At 46.5% G+C, this 19,346-nt stretch overlaps 2 non-coding genes across 2 annotated transcripts; both read right to left on the bottom strand.

Annotated features, from left to right (window-relative positions):
* Positions 1 to 694: 694 nt before the first annotated feature.
* Positions 695 to 768, bottom strand: trnan-guu (transfer RNA asparagine (anticodon GUU)). Its single transcript has one exon. It is a non-coding gene; the product is annotated as a tRNA-Asn (tRNA).
* Positions 769 to 8,393: 7,625 nt separating this feature from the next.
* Positions 8,394 to 8,466, bottom strand: trnav-uac (transfer RNA valine (anticodon UAC)). The gene has a single exon. It is a non-coding gene; the product is annotated as a tRNA-Val (tRNA).
* Positions 8,467 to 19,346: the final 10,880 nt, after the last annotated feature.

Raw genomic sequence — 19,346 nt, 5'->3', positions numbered from 1 at the left:
GTGCCGACTCTCAGCGAGTTCCACTCCCCCGCCCTTTCCCTGTAGCCCTGCAATTGTTTTTCCTTCAGACACTGACCCAGCTCCCGTTTGAAAGATAAGATTGAGTCTGCCTCCACCATCCTTTCAAGCCGTGCATTCCAGATCCTAACCACTCGCTGCTAAATGGCCACCTCCTGTTCCTATGTGTAAAGTCTGGGAAACACTAGATCAATTCCTGCCACACTCACAGACTTCCTAAATATAGCACCATCACTCAATTCTCATAAAACCAGGTCCTGAAGTATAGGCCAGCTGTGCAGGTTAAAGCTCTGGATATGTTCCGAACATTGCTGTAGTGTTTCTGTAATGTAGTGGTTATTAGATTCACCTCACACGGGAAATGTCCCTGGTTCAAAACTGCGAGGAAACATTTTGAGAACATGTTCAATTAAATATTTGAAGAAAGGGATTTATTCATATTCGTGGTTCAATATTAACAAAAAACAATGTCCCACAATCTTGTTAAATGTTCTGATATCTCTGTTCAGTTCTGTATACACTCAAACTGAATGCTCATAAAAGTATTGGAGTGGGAACTCACTGGATAACAGCACAGCTGGCAATGTTTGTGGAATATATTCGCGCAGCCAAAACGCACAATGACAACCTGGAATCGTGCAGCACCGAATCCTCGGGGAAAAACAGTTAAATGCTTCGTCCCTGGGTGGGCTCGAACCACCAACCTTTCAGTTAACATCCGAACGCGCTAACCCATTGCGCCACAGAGACTGACGCAATTGCACACTGCAAGACATCCCAAACCAGGGTGTCAGTCAGTTAAAGCTTCAGATGGCTCTGACCGGGATGGACCTTGTCCACTCTCAGTTGTACTTTTCCCAAGTAAAGGGTGGGACATTGTGGATGTGTGGAAGCAGTCTGGTCCCGCACACTGCAGAGACTTCCATGTCACCGCCAACCAGCTCTCCCACAACCAGTGTGATCGCCCTTACAGCCTTCCGGTGCCTTGTCTGTGACAAAGTATTCTGATTGTCCCGAAGCCGGTATTAGGTATTAATTCCTTTTCAGCTCCTGACTGCGGATATTGCTGTGATTAAACGCGAACATAATGCTAACAGGGACAGTTCAATTCACCGTTTCTTTGCTTGGTGAAATTTCAAAGATTGAAAGCGACGCACATCAACCCCAAACCTCCTCACCTACTCGCTAACTCGACAAAACTTTGCATTTTCTTTCCATGCCAAGCATTTTACATCAATACATTGCAATGCCAACGCACTTTTTACCTGGCAAGACTGAAGTACAAGCTGTGATGAACAGTGTGAAACAGAAACAGCTACTTGTAAAACCATAGCCTCGATGGTATCTGTGTGAATTGTTCTGCATCGATAATTAGCAGAGAGCAAAGAGAGGAAACTGATGGTGTGGATGAGAAATGGCCGAGCCAAAGTGTACTGTTGGAGATGATGTTGTTGTTTTTGAGGTTTGTTTCAAATATTTTACCATGGTTGGTTCCATAGTGTAATGGTGAGCACTCTGGGATCTGAGTTCAAATCTCGGTGGAACCTGATTCCTTGTTGTCCCAGCTGCTGAAAATTTGGGACAAACAAGTGAAAGACACCTGGTGCTGGTGGGCAGTTTTGTTGCCGTTGTCATTGATGCTTGATCTACAAGTCTAGTTATCAAATCGTGTGCTCAACCATCAGTTACCTGTTAGAAAATGTTGTAAACGGCTGTCTTGCTCTTTTTTCTTCGTTGCTTTTAACCTCGAATTACCGGCACACACTCCGTTGTAGTAAAGGCAGGATCGGGTCTTTTATTTAAACATTCATACCAAACAAACCAAGTATAAAAGTTACTGAGAACACTTCACAAAGGCAGCTTGCTTCGATTTCCGTGGCTGCTCAAGACACACACACTCCGAATGTCCAGTGTCTCTGGTGTCTGCGTGTGTGAGTCTTATCTTTATACTCTTATTTCTTTGCATTTAGACAATCACGGCAAACTGCCTTGTGAATTGTTTAACATACAGACTTAATATTGCTTGTTTAACCTACAGATTTCATTAAATAGTAACAAAGGTACAATCAAATATTTAACATACAGACAATGACCAGTTACTCATTTCAATGGCTGAAGGCACCACATTGTTGAACAGTCTCTTTCCATCCAAACTTCAATCTTCCTGTTTTTTAATTCAAACTTCAGACTGCGTGCTGAAGCAAAGAGTTCAGCAATGCGGGACTGTGCTCCCACATTCCCCCACTTCTTCTCCTCGCCTCTCTGCAGGTCTTATCTGGGTAACATACATTTGCATGGTGGCTCGAGCTCGTTCAACAGCATTGTCCAGTTTTAGTCCTTGTTTTCCATCACGATATCCACAGTAAATCAAAATGACCAGCACGACCAGCTGAACCAGCACCAGCATAAGGACAGGGTGTATCATTGTGTTCATCACACCTGTTGCCGTCGGGCTCCATCCCAATAATGACTCCCACCAGCTCACATGTCCAATCTGGTCCAAAGTTGTGTGAACCTTCTCGATTTCCACAGTGTGATGGTTAATGTCCACAACGATTGCTTGATTCAAACTCTGTAGCTGTTGAAATTTTATATTCCATTTCCGTATTTCCTTCTTCCAAATAGCAGCACGCTTCGAGTCAAAGTAAGGTTCTTGTAGATTCAGATTCTCAGGATGCCATTTTAAAGTCCGTTGGTCTGTGATCACCATATCCATTTTTACTTAAAAGTCAATTTTCAATTTTTGATGTTTCGAACTGAATTCCATGCTGTTTACATTCAGAAATATAAACTCACAATCGGTGTCTTCGACTAAGTCTGTTACCCTCTGCACAGGTTTTAACAATTTCCTCTGCTTTGTGGGAGAAGTGTAACAACATAGAGTAAAGGATGACGGAAATGATGAATAGTCAGTCGAGAGACCCAGTCGTTCTCTCAGTTCACCCTTCGGAACTGCTGTCATGTACTCTCTTGACATTTGCAACAATCCAACTTCTATTTCACATCCTTTAAGATCATGTTTGTAACTCCCACATTTGAGCTTTTCATTGAACATCTCATCAGTTCTGAGACAGCCCATTCCTGCAGAAACTTTAAATGTTTCTGAACAAGCTTCTCCCACTGCTTTCATCTCTGACTGTTCAGTAACTGCTCCTCGTGTATCTGGGGTGTTGGGGAACTGTCTCTGAAGAGGGGAATCCCCTTCCTCCAGGAGAACCTTCATTTGTCCGGCAGACCCTGTGTCCATTTCCCGCTGCGCTTCCACACAAGCCTCGATAAGGGTATGGCCACCCCTATCCTGAAGTAAGGGTCCTAAAGGAACGACATGTGTGGTTGAGGCACGGCATCCCTATAGGGATCCTCCCTCACCTGCGGAATCTACCCCCAACCTCAGCAACTGAACCGAGGTATCATTCCTGTCTGTGTCTCCAGCTTCTCTTTCCTGATTCTTCAACTTTTCTTTTCACTTTTCTAATTCTTTAGTCAGTCTATCTCTGTCCTCTGTCAACTGACGGCCACCACCTGGTCCTGCTCCTTTTAAGTGACTCCTCGCGGGATTCATCCACTCAGGCCCTTCTGTCTTCCATCGCTGTAACCCCTGTCTCACATCCATGACTGAAATTCCTGCAGCTCCATGATACAAGCTTTCTACCCTTGCCAACCATTTATCAAAACGTTCGTCCCCACCCCAGGCATCTACTTCCAGAACTACTGACGGGGGTAGGAGAGTCAAAATCATCTCTCTATGTGTACCATCCCCGTAATGACTGATATCAATCCAATTACATCCCAAACTTTTACACAACTGGAATATATGTTCCCCAGCTTCCCTGGGTCCTTCCCCTGGTAATAATGCAAGCCGCTTTATTAACTGTGGCCCTGAGTGAGTAACAAAGATTGCAGCTATTATTCTACCAAGCATGAGACCTGGAAGTTGTTTCAAAACCTACTCCCATTCCCCGGTGATTCCCGAAAGCTCACAGAACCATGTGAACCCTCGGTTTCTCTGATATGTTCCCTGCCTGCCACCATCCCAGAATATTGCACCACCACTGGGCAAACTTATTAAGATCCTGAAGGTGTGCGGGTCCCACTTCACTAAGGATAGCTCTCATGTCCTGTAACTTGACCCCTCCTCGCTCATACCAGGTATCCCCAAAACCACTTAAGGTCGTGTTCCCTTCACGAGCTCCACAGGGAGTAGAGGTATCATGATCCTGCTCTCGCCTTGTCCGCTCGAGCGTGCTTCCCCCACGCTCCACATTACCGGAAGGTCGTGTGTAATGTTTTGGGGTGTTAAGCGTCTGAGTAACCGAAGAGGCATCTAACTGCTCCGCCTCCGATCCTAACATTGCCACGTGAACCACACGGGTTCGAGGCTCCGAAGTAGGAGAAGACAAAGGAGCTGCGGATGGGAACGGTGGGCATTCTCCCTGTCCTTTAATCCCCTTTTCAACTCTCAGACTCGGGGCATCCTCCGAATACCACCCGGCTTTATCAATTGCTATCTCCGTGGGCAACCTAATACCACCATCTGCTGCAGCTTAGATATTCCTTTCTCTAGATCTTGATTACACTTCTGTTCATCAGCAAGATGCTGATTCAGCGTCAGAACAGTCCTGGCTGCCCCGAGTGCCTGAAATCACCAATTCTCTACTTCTTTACTCACTGCTGTTAGCTGCTCTCTGAGTTCTGAGACTTCCCTATCTCGAGCCTCAGCCTCTTCTCCTAACGTTTGAAACCCCAGCATGAGACACTGCAACACGAACGCTTTTCTCTTTTTATCACTTTTTAACCCAAACACTTTAATCTTTTTTAACTGGACGCTCTCCACTAAGGACTGCCGTGTCTCTCTCCATCCTCCTGTCATTGTTTCCTGTCTTATTCCATAAGTTCCCCCTTTCGACTCAATCCATTCATTAAGAAATGACTGGAGCTCAACTGAAATATCCCCTGAGCCTCCCATTACTAACTGAAGATCCCTTTAATCACAACAACTAAGAGAATGCTCACCCCTCGAACTGATGTGTGGGAAACACTTCTTCCAATAACTCAGCCAACTTTCTGCTTCATGTCGGGGACTTCGAATAAGCCAACGAACTTTTGAAAATCATGTCGGGGTCACCAAAATGTTGTAAACGGCTGTCTTGCTCTTTTCGCTTCGTTGCGTTGAACATCGAATTACCCACACGCACTCCGTTGTAGTAAAGGCAGGATCTGGTCTTTTATTTAAACATTCATGCTAAACAAACCAAGTATGAAAGTTACTCAGAACACTTCACAAAGGCAGCTTGCTTCGATTTCCGTGGCTGCTTGAGACACACATCTTCCGAATGTCCAGTGTCTCTGGTGTCTGTGTCTCTGCAGTCCATAAAAGTCTCATTTTTATACTGAAAAAGCCTTTGAACTCTTATTCTTTGCATTTAGACAATCCTGACTAACTGCTTTCTGAATCTTTTAACAGACAGACTTAATATTGCTTGTTTAACCTGCAGATGTCATTAAATAGTAACAAGGTTACGCTCAAATAGTTAACATACAGACATCATCAAATCGTTTATTCCTGAGTTTCCATTACTCCCACCTTAACAAGGTACTCAAATATTTAACATCCAGACAATGACCAGTTTTACATCTCACTGGCTGGAAGGCACAACATTGTCTAACAGTTTCTTTACCATCCAAACTTCAATCTTCCTGTTATTTAATCCAAACTTCAGACTGCGTGCTGAAGCAAAGAGTTCAGCAATGCAGGACTGTGCTAACACAGAGCACAGGGTTTGACAACAAGACTTGTAGATCAAACATCAATGACAAAGGCAACAAAACTGCCCACCAGCACCAGGTGTCTCTCACTTGCTTGTCCCAAATTTTTAACAGCTGCGACAGCAAGCATTCAGTTACCACCGAGATTTAAACTCAGATCGCTGGATTCATGTCCAGAGTGCTCACCATTACACCATGGAACCAACGATGCCAAATTCTTTGAAACATTTCTCAAAAACAAGATCATCTGCAACATTGCACTTTGGCTCGGCCTTTTCTCATCCACACCGTCAGTTTCCCCACTTTACGCTCTGCTAATTATTGATGCAGAGCAATTCACATAGATGCCGTCGAGGCTATGGGTTCTCAAGTAGCTGTTTCTGTTTCACACTGTTCATCACAGCTTGTACTTCAGTCTTGCCAGGTAAAAGGTGTGTTGGCATTGCAATGCATTAATGTAAAATACTTGGCATGAAAAGAAAATGCAACGTTTTGTTGAGTGCAAAACATGCAGTGCCTGCATTTCAAAAAGCGTTGCTTTTATTCATCCTGCTGATTGCATATTGCACAGATAATCTCAGCACACATTGTGCTGGTAAATGCAGCAACAAACTGATTTCTCCTCCGCTGATTTGTAACAGGTAACTGACGGTTGAGCACACGATTTGATAACTAGACTTGTAGATCAAGCATCAGTGACAAAGGCAAAAAAATTGCCCACCAGCACCAGGTGTCTCTCACTTGTTTGTCCAAAATTATTAAATTATTGACTCTCCTTCAGTTAGCATTTCTTTAATTATGCAAATGAAAATCATCGGTTAATTAATGATGTTTTCCGGTGAATGCAGGATAACAATTAACAAAAAGCCCCAACGTGGGGCTTGAACCCGTGACCCTAAGATTAAGAGTTTCATGCTCTCCCAATTGATCGAGCGGGGCTTCTGCCAAATGCGGGTTTTTGTCGCTGATTGCAGCCAGGCGCCTGTTGGCACCGCCCCAGATGTTTAAACTTGCTGTGGAGGAACTGCCAGGATCTTCTTGAATGGTGGACCAGGCTCGAGGGGCCGAATGGCCTACTCCGGCTCCAAATCCTGACATGCTTATCATCTTATGACTTTTCACAGGAGAACAAACTTGCCCCTGAGCATGCATGAGGAGAAAGCTACAGAAAATATTCCCACCCGGTGAGCTTTCGCGTCTGAGGCGAACGTGTTAACCATTACACTGCGGAAACATCTCCACTTTCAGCACCAGGTCAGACGGAAATGTTAAGCGAGCAGGTGAACTGCAGAATGCCACTTTTAAAGAGTTGGTCGAGGTGTCAAACAATGAGTTTCACTTTATGATTGAAAGCAGAAAGTGTCAGACGTTGGATTTGAACCCACTCCTCCACATGCAATTGTAATCCAAACACAGCACTTTTGACCGCTCTGCCATCCTGACGAGGTGCGGCTGGGTTTGGTTCCCTGCAGGTTGATTTTGAACTTTTGTGTCCTGTCACATGAAATAAATGAGGGCAGCAGGCGTATCTCTGCCTGACACCGGAGAAACAGTGAGACAGACCTTGGAGCAAGGGTCTGGTTATTAAGACACAGTAAAGAAAATATTGATTCCGGAATTATCCCAAAGGTCAGGAACCCTGACATGATTTCGATAGCAGTGTCCTCATCTCGAGTGAGATGTGTTACCGTTGCACCACTAGCTCTACACAACGAATTTGAGATGTTTATCTATATGAACGCTTCTTAAAATCAGGGCTTTAAAATCCCCGCCCATTCCCACTCGGTGTCAGAAGCAACGCTCACTTGCCAGTCACCGTCCGTTTTTTTGTTGAACTTTTGTTTTTATTTCACGGGAAAGCATCATTACTTAACCCAATGCCATCTTTTGCACAATGAAAGAAATGCTGACTGAGAGACAGTCGACACTTCAATCATTTCTTCTGTGTTTTGCATGTTAACTGTTAAACCAGATCCCAATTTACACAATTTTTGTCGGGGATTGTTTCAAAATCTTCATTGCTGATGACACCGGGAATCTGGGGCAACTTTTGTCAAATTTAACAGCATCGGTTATTCCGACCGTGCACAGAAAATAGAATCAGTCGTGAAGATAAAATCCCACGGTGCTCATTTTCTGATTCAACATCGTAGGATTTCAAATAAAGTGAAAGAATTTTATCGTGAAAAGATTTGGAAGTGTTACTTATATTTGTGTCTTTAATTAAACTTTGTGACGTCTGACTCCCGTTCATGCCTCTGCTGAATAAGAAAGGAGGGTTTGACATTGACCAGACTGCACTGCCCCTGATATTTGTGAGCTCATCCTTGATATTCAGTGGTTTCTTGCCCTTTGATGGGCTGCAGTGTAGCGGATATCACGTTGGCCTCACACGCGAAAGGCCCCCGGCGGATCCGTTTTCTCTCACTGAAATTTATCTATTTATTGAAGTGGAATAAAGATCAATTAAGGAATAAGGGAGCCCTTTTGCCGGGAGAACAAATAGCAAATAAAAACAGCAATTGCTGGAAATCTCAGCAGGTCAGGCAGCATTTGCCAGGAGACTAAACTCGCCTCAGATTGTTCCACTGCAGCAACTTTAAACATAATGTTTCCGCCCGGGATTGAACCAAGGATCTTTCACGTGTAAAGCAAACGTGATAACCACTACACTACGGAAACCTCTGGCACAGTCGACACAACAGAGGGGAGCTGACCAGTGAGCTCCCTCTGTGCTGATCGGGAATGTGCTGGCTCACCGAAAACAACTTATGTGCCACACTGAAAGCTCTCAATCCTCCGCTGCCCTTTACAGAAATGTCACGGATCACCCAGCCACCGTTTTGACTTCCACATCCTCACAGTGGGGTCAGAGAGGCTCCTACCGTCTCCCCAACATCAGCGAACTCAAAATTAAACCAGCAACGGGCAGGAGAAACAAGAGAATCTGTAAGCTCGGTCCGTAACAGAAAGTAATGGGGTTATTCATGGTGATTACAGCAATTACTAATCGTCTCACAGACCTCAATTATTTTTATTTGACGAATTGTTCGAGTATCGTTCCCAGGTTAGTGCGCCGGATCTTAACCCCTCGACCACCAGGGAACAGCTACGATGCATGTAGATATATTTATATATATTTATATATGAACCTGAATATCAACGGCGAGCTGCCTAGGCCTCATGGTGCAACGGTAGCACGTCTAAATTTAAGTGAGAGAAATTATTTGAGACAGTGAAACCCATTTCATCGTTTGTTCCCTTTTAAACACTAGAAACGAAGACGAGGAATAAATAGAGAAATCAAAGCACAACGTTATAGACAAGAGGAAGAGAGAAGGGGAAATACTGTCCCCAACCAGAACTAATGCAGAAACCCCACTGCTGCGCTCGGGGTGGCCACCCACAGCCTGGATACACTAACGTCCCAACAGCTCATTGACTGTCGGAGTGGGACCGTGCGGCGCTTCAGAAGACAGGTCGAAAAAGCAAAGTCACTGATTCGGTCTCACGTGCCCCTGCTACAAGGAATAGATACACACAATAACATGCTTTTATAATGGTTACACATTATCGCCATTCTTGTCAAGCAGTCGTTTCGTTGGACCAGGGGTATGATTCTCACTTCAGGGTTGTTAATTGCAATTTGCGAGAGATTCCACGTTTAAATACCGAATGAGCCCTTTCAATTTGCATGGAACTTATGCAAACAAGTGTTATGTATGTAAACCTGTAAATACCTTGTTTAACCACCAGAGGGCTCATCCCCTGGAGGCCCAAGAGATCCCACAATCCATTGGGTGCACTTGTACTTAAGGAGGCCTCACAGGCTGGAGAAGCACTCTGGATACCTGCAATAAAAGACTAAGGTCACAAATTACTTTGAGCTCACAGTATCTGGTCAGACTCTTTATTCATGCAATACAACTGGCGATGAGATACAGATGACGAACCCCACCGCAATGATGCAGAGACCAATGGGCATCCTGGAGAAATTTTCAGAGGGAGATGATTGGGAAACCTTAGTGGAGCGACTTGACCAATACTTCGTGGCCAGCGAGCTGGAAGGAGAAGCGAATGCTGCCAAAGGAAGGGCGATTCACCTCACTGTTTGCGGGACACCATCTTATGGCCTCATACAAAAGCTGCTTGCTCCAGCGAAACGCACAGAGAAATCGTATGTTGATTTGTGCACACTGGTCCGGGAGCATCTTAACCTGAAGGAAAGCATTCTGATGGCGAGGTTCCGGTTCCACATGTGCAAAAGGTCTGAAGGCCAGGAAGTGGCGAGCTATGTCGTCGAGCAAAGACACCTTGCAGGCATTTGGAATTTGAAGGACATTTGGAGCACATGCTCAGGGACTTCTTTGTACTTGGCATTGGCCATGAAGTAATACTTATTAAACTAATTTTGACAGTCAAGACCCCAACCTTGAGTAAAGCCATAGCGATAGCCCAAGCGTTCATCGCCATCAGTGACAATACCAAACAAATCTCTCAGCACACGAGTGCTGTACAAGTAATGTGAACAAAGTAATGTTGTTTTCAAATCGTTACGTACAGGGCAGGCCTCACATGCCTGCAGCTGTACGTCTGCAGATGTCTCAGAGTCCACCATCAAGGGTGATGAATGCTACGCCATTAACATCTTGTTGGCACTGCGGGGGTGATCATCGTTTCCATTCATGCCGCTTCAAAGGATACGTTTGCAAGGGCTGTGGAACAATGGGACACCTGCAACGAATGTGCAGGCTAGCTGCAAACCCTGCTAATCCTGCAAACCACTATGTTGCAGAGGAGGGCAGATCCACGGCAGATCACAGCGAACCAGAGCATCAGACCGAGGAGGTAGAGGTATATGGGGTGCATACAATGTACCACAAAGTGTCCCCGATAATGCTGAAGGTTGAATTAAATGGACTCCCGGTGTCAATGGAGCGAGACATGGATGCAAGCCAGTCCATTATGAGCAGAAAGACTTTTGATAAATCGTGGTGCAGCAAGGCCTCAAGGCCAATCCTGACTCCCATTCGCACTAAACTGAGAACTTACACAAATGAACTGATTCCCATAATCGGCAGTGCTACTGCAAAGGTCTCCTACGATGGAGCGATACACAAGTTACCACTCTGGGTGGTACCGGGCGATGGCCCCACGCTGCTCGGCAGGAGCTGGCTGGGGAATATACGCTGGAACTGGAACGACATCCGGGTGCTCTCGCCCGTCGACAACATTTCGTCTGCCCAGGTCTTAAACAAATTCCCCTCGTTGTTCGAACCAGGCATCGTGAAGTTCCAAGCAGCAAAAGTGCAGATCCACCTAATTCCCCGGGGCGCGACCTATCCATCACAAAGCGAGAGCAGTATCGTACATGATGAGAGAGAGGGTGGAGATCGAGCTGGACAGGCTGCAATGAGAGGGCATCATTTTGCTGATCGAATTCAATGAGCGGACCACTCCGATTGTTCCAGTCCTCAAGGGAGAGGGCACCGTCAGATTCTGTGGTGATTACAAAGTAACTATCAAATGTTTCTCCCTTCAGGATCAATACCCACTACCAAAGGTAGACAACCTTTTTGCGACGCTGGCGGAGGAAAGACGTTCACGAAGCTGGACTTGACCTCGGCCTACATGACGCAGGAGTTGGAGGAATCATCGAAGGGCCTCACCTGCATCAACACGCACAAAGGTCGCTTCATTCACAACAGATGCCCATTTGGGATTCGATCAGCCGCGGTGATATTCCAGAGAAACATGGAAAGCTTACTGAATTCGGTCCCACGCACCGTGGTCTTCCAGGACAACATCTTGGTTACAGGTCGGAACACAGATGAGCATCTGCAGAAACTGGAGGAGGTTCTTCGTCGGCTTAATCGCGTGGGGCAAAGGTTAAAATGCTCGAAGTGCATTGTCCTGGCGCCAGAAGTGGAGTTCCTGTGGAGAAGAATTGCGGCGAACGGCATCAGGCCCACTGATTCGTAGATGGAGGCAATCGACAACGCACCGAGGCCACAGAACGTGACGGAGCTGCGGTCGTTTCTAGAACTCCTGAACTACTTTCGTAACTTCTTACCGGGTCTCAGAACACTGTTAGAACCACTGTACGCTTTACTGCACAAAGAAAACGAATGGGTATGGGGTAAAAGCCAAGAAAATGTCATTGTAAAAGCTAGACAACTGTGAAACTCAACCAAATTGCTTGTGCTGTATGATGCATGTAAGCGTTTGGTGCTAGCATGTGATGCGTCGTCATACGATGTTGAGTGTGTATTGCATCAAGCTCATGAATCTGGGAAATTGCAACTGGTTACTTATACATCCAGGAGTCTGTCTCAGGCTGAGAGGGCCTACAGCATGATCGAAAAAGAAGTGTTAGCATGTGTTTATGGAATAAAAATATGCATCAATATCTGTTTGGGCTCAAATTTGAATTGGAAACTGACCATAAGCCAGTTATTTCCCTCTTTTCTGAAAGTAAGGGGATAAATACAGATGCATCGGCCCACATCCAGAGATGGGCGCCCACATTGTCCGCATACAACTACGCCATCCGCCACAGACCATGCACAGAAAATTGTGCCGATGCTCTCAGTAGGCTGCCATTGCCCACCACAGGGGTGGAGATGGCACAGCCCCCAGATTTAGTTATGGTAATCGAAGCATTCGAGAGTGAGCAATCACCTGTTACCGCCCGACAGATTAGAACCTAGATGAGCCCAGATCCCTCATTGTCCTTAGTAAAAAACTGCGTGCTCCACGGGAGTTGGTCTAGTGTTCCGTTCGAGATGCAGGAAGAAATAAAGCCGTACCAGCGGCGCAAAGATAAAATGTCCATACAGGCAGACTGTATCAAGTAGTGGTGCCAAAAAAGGGCAGGGACACTTTCATTAGTGATCTCCACAGTACCCACCCAGGCATTGTAATGAAACCAGATTAGTTCACCGGATCTTAACCCCTCGACCATCAGGGAACAGTTATGATACATGTCGATATATTTATATATATTTATATATGAACTGAATATCAACGGCTAGCTACCTAGACCTCATGGTGCAACAGTAGTGCGTCAAACTTTGAGTGAGAGAAATTGTTCCACAGAGACACCCATTTCATATTTTGTTCCCTTTTAAACGCTAGAAACTGAGACAGGGGGAATAAATAGAGAAATAAAAGCACAGGGATAAAGACAAGAGGAAGAGAGAAGGGAAAATATACTGTCCCCACCCAGAACTAATGCAGAAACCCCTCTGCTGCGCTCGGGGTGGCCACCCACAGCCTGGATACACTAACGGGAGAACACCAGCGGCAGGTCGGGGCTATAAAGGAACGGCGAGCGGCCCTGGGAGCAGCTTGGAGGTCCCGGGAGACTACTCCAGGGAGCAGCGCGAGCTGGTGCAGGAGGGCGGCGGCAGCGAAGAGTGACGTCATCAAGGTCCAGGTCAGTGATTGGAGCGTGGGCAGATACAGCAGGAGCGGCGAGATCGGAGCGAAGGAGCGGCGAGAGACTGTAGAGGGACGTGATCGGGGCCCAGGGGAGGCATGAGTTCAGGGCCAGGGGCCCGGGGGCAGCACGGACCAGCCGACACTGCGATATGTGTGTGCACTAGGTCCGTGCAGCAGAGCTGGTCGCCTGTCGTCTTGGTTAACCCTTGCCAAGACCTCGCTCTGTCAAGCCCGTGTGATGGCTGGGGTGCAACGGCCACCACACGTTAAAAAAATCCACGCACAGGCATCTTCCACCCTTCGGGATGTAGTTCGGGTCCTTCATTGAAACACCTGTGAACTCATCCTTTTTCGGCGTGGAAGCAAGTCATCCTCGTTTCGAGGGACCGCCTATGATGATGACGATGATGGATACATTAACGTCCCGACAGCTCATTGATTGCAGGAGTGGGACCTTGCGGCGCTTCAGAAGACATGTCGACTAGGCAAAGTCACTGATTCTGTCTCATGTGCTCCTCTGATCAAGAATAGCAACACACACTAAAAATGCTTCAATAATGGTTCAATCTTATCTCCACCAATATTAAGCAGTTGGTTCATTGGTCGAGTGGTATGATTCTTGCTTTGGTGTTTGTTACTTGAAATTTGTGAGAGATTCTGGTTTCAAATCCCAGACAAGCCTTGAATTTGCAGCGAACTTTTGCAAAGAAGGACTTGCATTTCTGCAGCGTCTGTCAGGAACTCCTGACGCCCCAAAGCGCTTTACAGCCGTTGAGTTACCTTTGATGTGTTGTCATGTGAGGAAAGATGTGCCCAAATGACCTCACACGCACCTCAACTCTTTGCAAAGAAGTTCATCGAATCAAAGAAGTTTGCAGCTCGGAAGGAGGCCATTTCGGTCCATCATGTCCGTGCCGGCCAACAAGAGGCTCTCCAACCTAATCCCACTTTCCAGCTCGAGGTCCATAACCCTGCAGGTTACGGCACTTCAGGTGCACATCCAAGCACTTTTTAAATGTGGTGAGGGTTTCTGCCTCCACCACCCTTTCAGGCAGTGAGTTCCAGACCCCCACAACCCTCTGCGTGAAGAAACTTCCCCTCTCAACTTTCTACCAATTACTTTAAATTTATGCCTCCTTATTGTTGACCCCTCTGCTGAGGGAAATAGGTCCTTTCTATCCACTATATCTCGGCCCCTCATAATTTTATACACCTCAATGAAGTCTCCCCTCAGGCTCTGTTCCATGGAAACCAAATCCAGCCTATCCAATCTGCCTCATGGCTAAGAGTCTCCACTCCCGGCAACATCCTCGTAAATCTTCTCTGTACCATCTTCAGTGCAATCATGTCCTTCCTGTAATATGGCGACCAGAACTGCATGCAGTACTCCAGCTGTGGCCTAACCTACCCCACCGACCCCATCTCTTGTATTCTGTGCCTCGGCTAATAAAAGCAAGCATTCCATATTCCTTCTCAACCACCTTATCTACCTGGCCTGCTACTTTCAGGGATCTGTGGACATGCACTCCCTGGATTCTGGGGAGGACCCAGCAGATTAGAAAACTGCAAATGTAATGCCCCTATTTAAAAAAGGAGGCAGACAAAAAGCAGGAAACTATAGACCAGTTAGTCTAACATCTGTGATTGGGAAAATGTTGGAATCCATTATTAAAGAAGCAGTAGCAGGACATAGAAAAATAGAAAATAGGTGCAGGAGTACACCATTCTGCCCTTCGAGCCTTCACCACCATTCAATAAGATCATTGCTGATCATTCAGTTCAGTACCCCTTTCCTGCTTTCTCTCCATACCCCTTGATCCCTTGGGCCATAAGGGCCGCATCTAACTCCCTCTTGAATATATCTAACGAACTGGCATCAACAACTCTCTGCGGCAGAGAATTCCACAGGTTAACAACTCTCTGAGTGAAGAAGTTTCTCCTCATCTTAGTCCGAAATGGCTTTCCCGTTATCCCTTACATTCTGACCCCTGGTTCTGGACTTCCCCAACATTGGGACCTGTCCAGTCCTGTCAGAATTTTATATGTTTCGATGAGATCCCATCTCATTCTTCTCAACTCCAGTGATCTCTCGATCCCTTGATTGCCCGAGACTCCAAAAATCTATCTAACGCAGCCTTGAATATATTCAGAGACTCAGCATCCACAGGCCTGTGGGGCAGAAAATTCCACAAATTCATAACCCTCTGAGTGAAGAAATTCCTCCTCATCTCTGACTTAAATGGCCGACCTCTTAACCTGAGACTGTGCCCCTGGTTCTAGACACTCCAGCCCGGGGGAAACAACCTCTCAGCATCTACCCTGTCAATCCCCTTCAGAATATTGTGTGTTTCAATGAGATCACCTCTCATTCTTCTAAACTCCGGAGAGTATCGGCCCATTCTACACAATCTCTCAACTTAAGACAGTCCTCTCATCCCAGGAATCAATCTGGTGAATCTCTGTTGTACCACCTCCCAGGCAAGTATACCTTTCCTCAAATAAGGAGACCAAAACTGTGTGCAGTACTCCAGGTGTGGTCTCACCAGGGCCCTGTACAATTGTAGCAAGACTTCCTTACTCTTGTACTGTGGGCTATATATTAGTTACTATGGGCCGAGTGCTCTGTTTTTTTGCTGATTCGATGGTTGTATAAAAAGTTATTAAAATTTGACAGTTGCTCGGCAAACATATTTGTATTTCCTTCAGTGTACTCTTTACTCTTCAAGGGCTAGATTTTCCCCAAGCAGTTTTGTCGGCGCACTGACCTCAAGCGCACCGACTTTGCACGCTGGAAACGGCGCGGGGAAAAACTCGCCCCATCCTGGCCGCCGTGTACTGTCCCCGGAGTCCTGGCGTGGTGTCGATGGTGAAGTGGGGGGCGGAGCCAAATGCCTGCGCCGAAAACACTGCCGGCACCTTCGCGCATGGGCAGTAGGGAGAGAAAACTTGGCACTCTGCCATTTTTAAACAGTGTCAAACCCGATGAAAAGCACAGCAGCTTCTCATCTTCTCCGGTCGCTCGGCGGGCTCTCCCCCAGTCCCTCCCCGATAAAACGCACAGCTCCAGCAGCTGCAACTTCTCAGGTCCACAAGCTCACACTTCTCCGGTGTGTCTTCCCTCCCCTATCCCAGAGATATAGGGACCGAGTGTAATGGAGCCAAGTTTGCTGATGATACAAAGATGGGTGGGAAAGCAAATTGTGATACAGCAAAGAAAATCTCAATTCCGGAAGCACAATATGGAAAGGTACAGTGAACCCAACGTGATATAAACACGCAGCCTTCTGATCTGGAGTCAGACACACTATCGTTGCAGCACGAGGTCTACAGTGCAGAGTGCCCATGTTTGTATACATGAAGGTTCCTGAAACACAGTTTAATTTACCCTGCTTTGGTGCAATGAAAGGGCTTTAAAATCCCCGGCCACTCCCACCGTGGGTCAGACAGCAGCAGAAGCAGTGCCCACCTGTCACTCACCCTCTCACGCCCGCTTTCATCACCTGCTGCTCGCGGACTGCAGCAAATCCAGTTCATCATCATCATAGGCAGTCCCTCGAAGCGAGGATGACTTGCTTCCACGCCAAAAAAGGATGAGTTTGCAGGTGTTTCAATGATGGACCTAATATTCCAGGTCCCGAACTGCATGTTGAAGGGTGGAAGATGCCTGTGTGTGGATTTTTTAACGTGTGGTGGCCGTTGCACCCCAGCCATCACACGGGCTTGACAGAGCGAGGTCTTGGTCCAGTGGCAAGGGTTATCCAAGACTACTGGAGACCAGCCCTGCTGCATGGACCCAGTGCCCACACATATCGCAGTGTGGGCTGGCCCGTGCTGACCCTGGGCCCCTGGCCCTGAACTCACGCCGCCCCTGGGCCCCGATCACATCCCTCCACAGTCTCTCGCTGCTCCTGCTGTACCTGCCCATGCTCCAATCACCGACCTGGACTTTGATGACATCGCACTTCGCTGCCGTCGCCCTCCTGCACCAGCTCGCGCTGGACCTTGTCGTGGTACACCACCACGCTGCTCCCAGGCCGCCTCTCACCGCTCCTTTTATGGCCCCGACCTGCCGCTGGTGTTCTCACGCAGGTCGGGGCCTCCACACTGCTCCCAGCAAATCCAGTTACACCCCGTGTCACCGCACAATTCTCAGCTGTGATTGTAAACTGACTATATTTAAAGCTATCGCAGAGGCTGCAAGCAGTGTTCCCTGGTAGTCTTGTGGTTAGGATTCGGTGCTCTCACTGCCGTGGTCTGGGTTTGATTCCTGGTCAGGGAAAGATTTGTTACAGAGCAAGTTGACAAAAATAATTCAAGTCTGTCTAAAGTTGAGAGATTGTGTAGAATGGGCCGATACTCTCTTCAGTTCAGAAGAAAGAGATGAGATCTCATTGAAATGGACCATATTCTGAAGGGGATTGACAGGGCAGTTATTACAAAGCCTGGCTAGCTCTGTCGGGAGAGCGTGGGATTTTTAAAATCAAGGTTGTAATTTCAAGCCCCACGTTGGGCGATTACTTTTCCTTAAACTTTTATGTTGCTTTCGTGGGTAAATATCATTAATGAACCCATGATCTTCTTTTGCACAATGATAAAATTGTGAACTGAGGGAGAGTTGAGAATTTAATCAAATAATGAAAGCAGAGCCTCAGACCGCTCGGCCGTCCTTACTGTTAGATGCTCCAGTTATAAGTTATTACTCTGGAAAGATTCAGACCGGGCGCTTGTTTTCCCCGGGGTTTTCCTGAGCCTGTGCTCGGTGCACGGGGAGCTTTGGCCCGGGTCCGAGGTAGCTTGCATCCCAGGGATGGACAATAACTCTCTGAACTCTGGAACTGGGGAAAAGCGAATAATTAATGAGTTGTTTGTGGTTTCAAATGCAGCTTAGATCTGCTGGTATAAACCGACAGCGTTGTTTCACAGAATGAATGAAATCTAACAGGGACAGTCAAAACTTCAATTTAATAATTCATGAAACTTTCATCCTTGATGAAGTTTTATCCCCGATCTGATTTTACACAATCTGTATTTCAGGAGACTGGTTTTAAATGTTCATTGCTCATGCAACAAGGTATTCAAAACAGCTTTTATTCAATTTTATTGCAGAAAAGTTTTTGCTTGAGAAATAATATCTCTGCCCAGGCTTGAACCAGGAACTTTTCACGTGTGAGCGAAATGTGATAACCACTACACGACAGAAACTGCTGCTTAGCTCAGTGCCCAGAGAGAAGTGTTCAGCAACAAGCTGAAATGCTCAGTCCCTCTCTCTGCAAAAAGTTCCTTTCACAAACATTTCTCTGACCTGAACTGCACCAAACAACAATGTTCTCCTTTCAAAATCATTAAACTCCCCAATTTCCGCGTATGCAATTTTAAGCACAAAGACTGAAAAAACGTTGCGATCAGAAAATTGCAGGAAACCCCTGTGGTTAATGAAAGGGCTTTTGATGGTTGATTTCTGTACACACCTTGTGTGATGTATTTAAACCTTGGCCACCTTTATCACACCACCACCAGAGGGCCGACCTGTTGGAGTCATCAGGGATCCCAGCATCCCTTGGGAGCACGGTATATAAACAGGCCTTCCATGAGGTACCTGCACTCTGGAGTCTTATTAAAGGAGCTAAGTTCACACTTACTCACTGTTCACAGTACTCAGTTTCATCCTTTATTATGAGCGTATCAATTGGCGACTAGACAATGAACAACCACGCTAAAATGCAAGGAACAGTTGGTATCCTGGAGAAGTTCTCAGAAGTGGATGATTGCGAAGCCTTCGTGGAGATACTCGACCAATACTTCGTGGCCAACGAGCTGGAAGGGGACGAGAACACTGCCAAATGAAGGGCGACGCTTCTTACCGTCTGTGGGGCAACAATCTATGGCCTCATGAAGAATCTTCTAGCTCTGGTGAAACCAACAACTAAATCGTATGAGGAATGTGTACGCTGGTCCGGGGGTATCTAAGTCCTAAAGAAAGCGTTCTGATGTCGAGGTATCGGTTCTACACGTGCCAACGGTCGGAGGGTAAGGAAGTGGCGAGAAAGAGGGCAAGACAGCCATAACGATAGCCCAGGCAATTTCCACCAGTTCCTTTAAACGCAATAACATAATTTATT

This window comes from Pristiophorus japonicus, unplaced genomic scaffold, assembly GCF_044704955.1.
Source record: "Pristiophorus japonicus isolate sPriJap1 unplaced genomic scaffold, sPriJap1.hap1 HAP1_SCAFFOLD_58, whole genome shotgun sequence".
NCBI classification, from domain to species: domain Eukaryota; kingdom Metazoa; phylum Chordata; class Chondrichthyes; family Pristiophoridae; genus Pristiophorus; species Pristiophorus japonicus.
The sequence above is the reverse complement of the archived record's forward strand: the minus strand, read 5'-3'. Positions and strand labels throughout refer to the sequence as shown.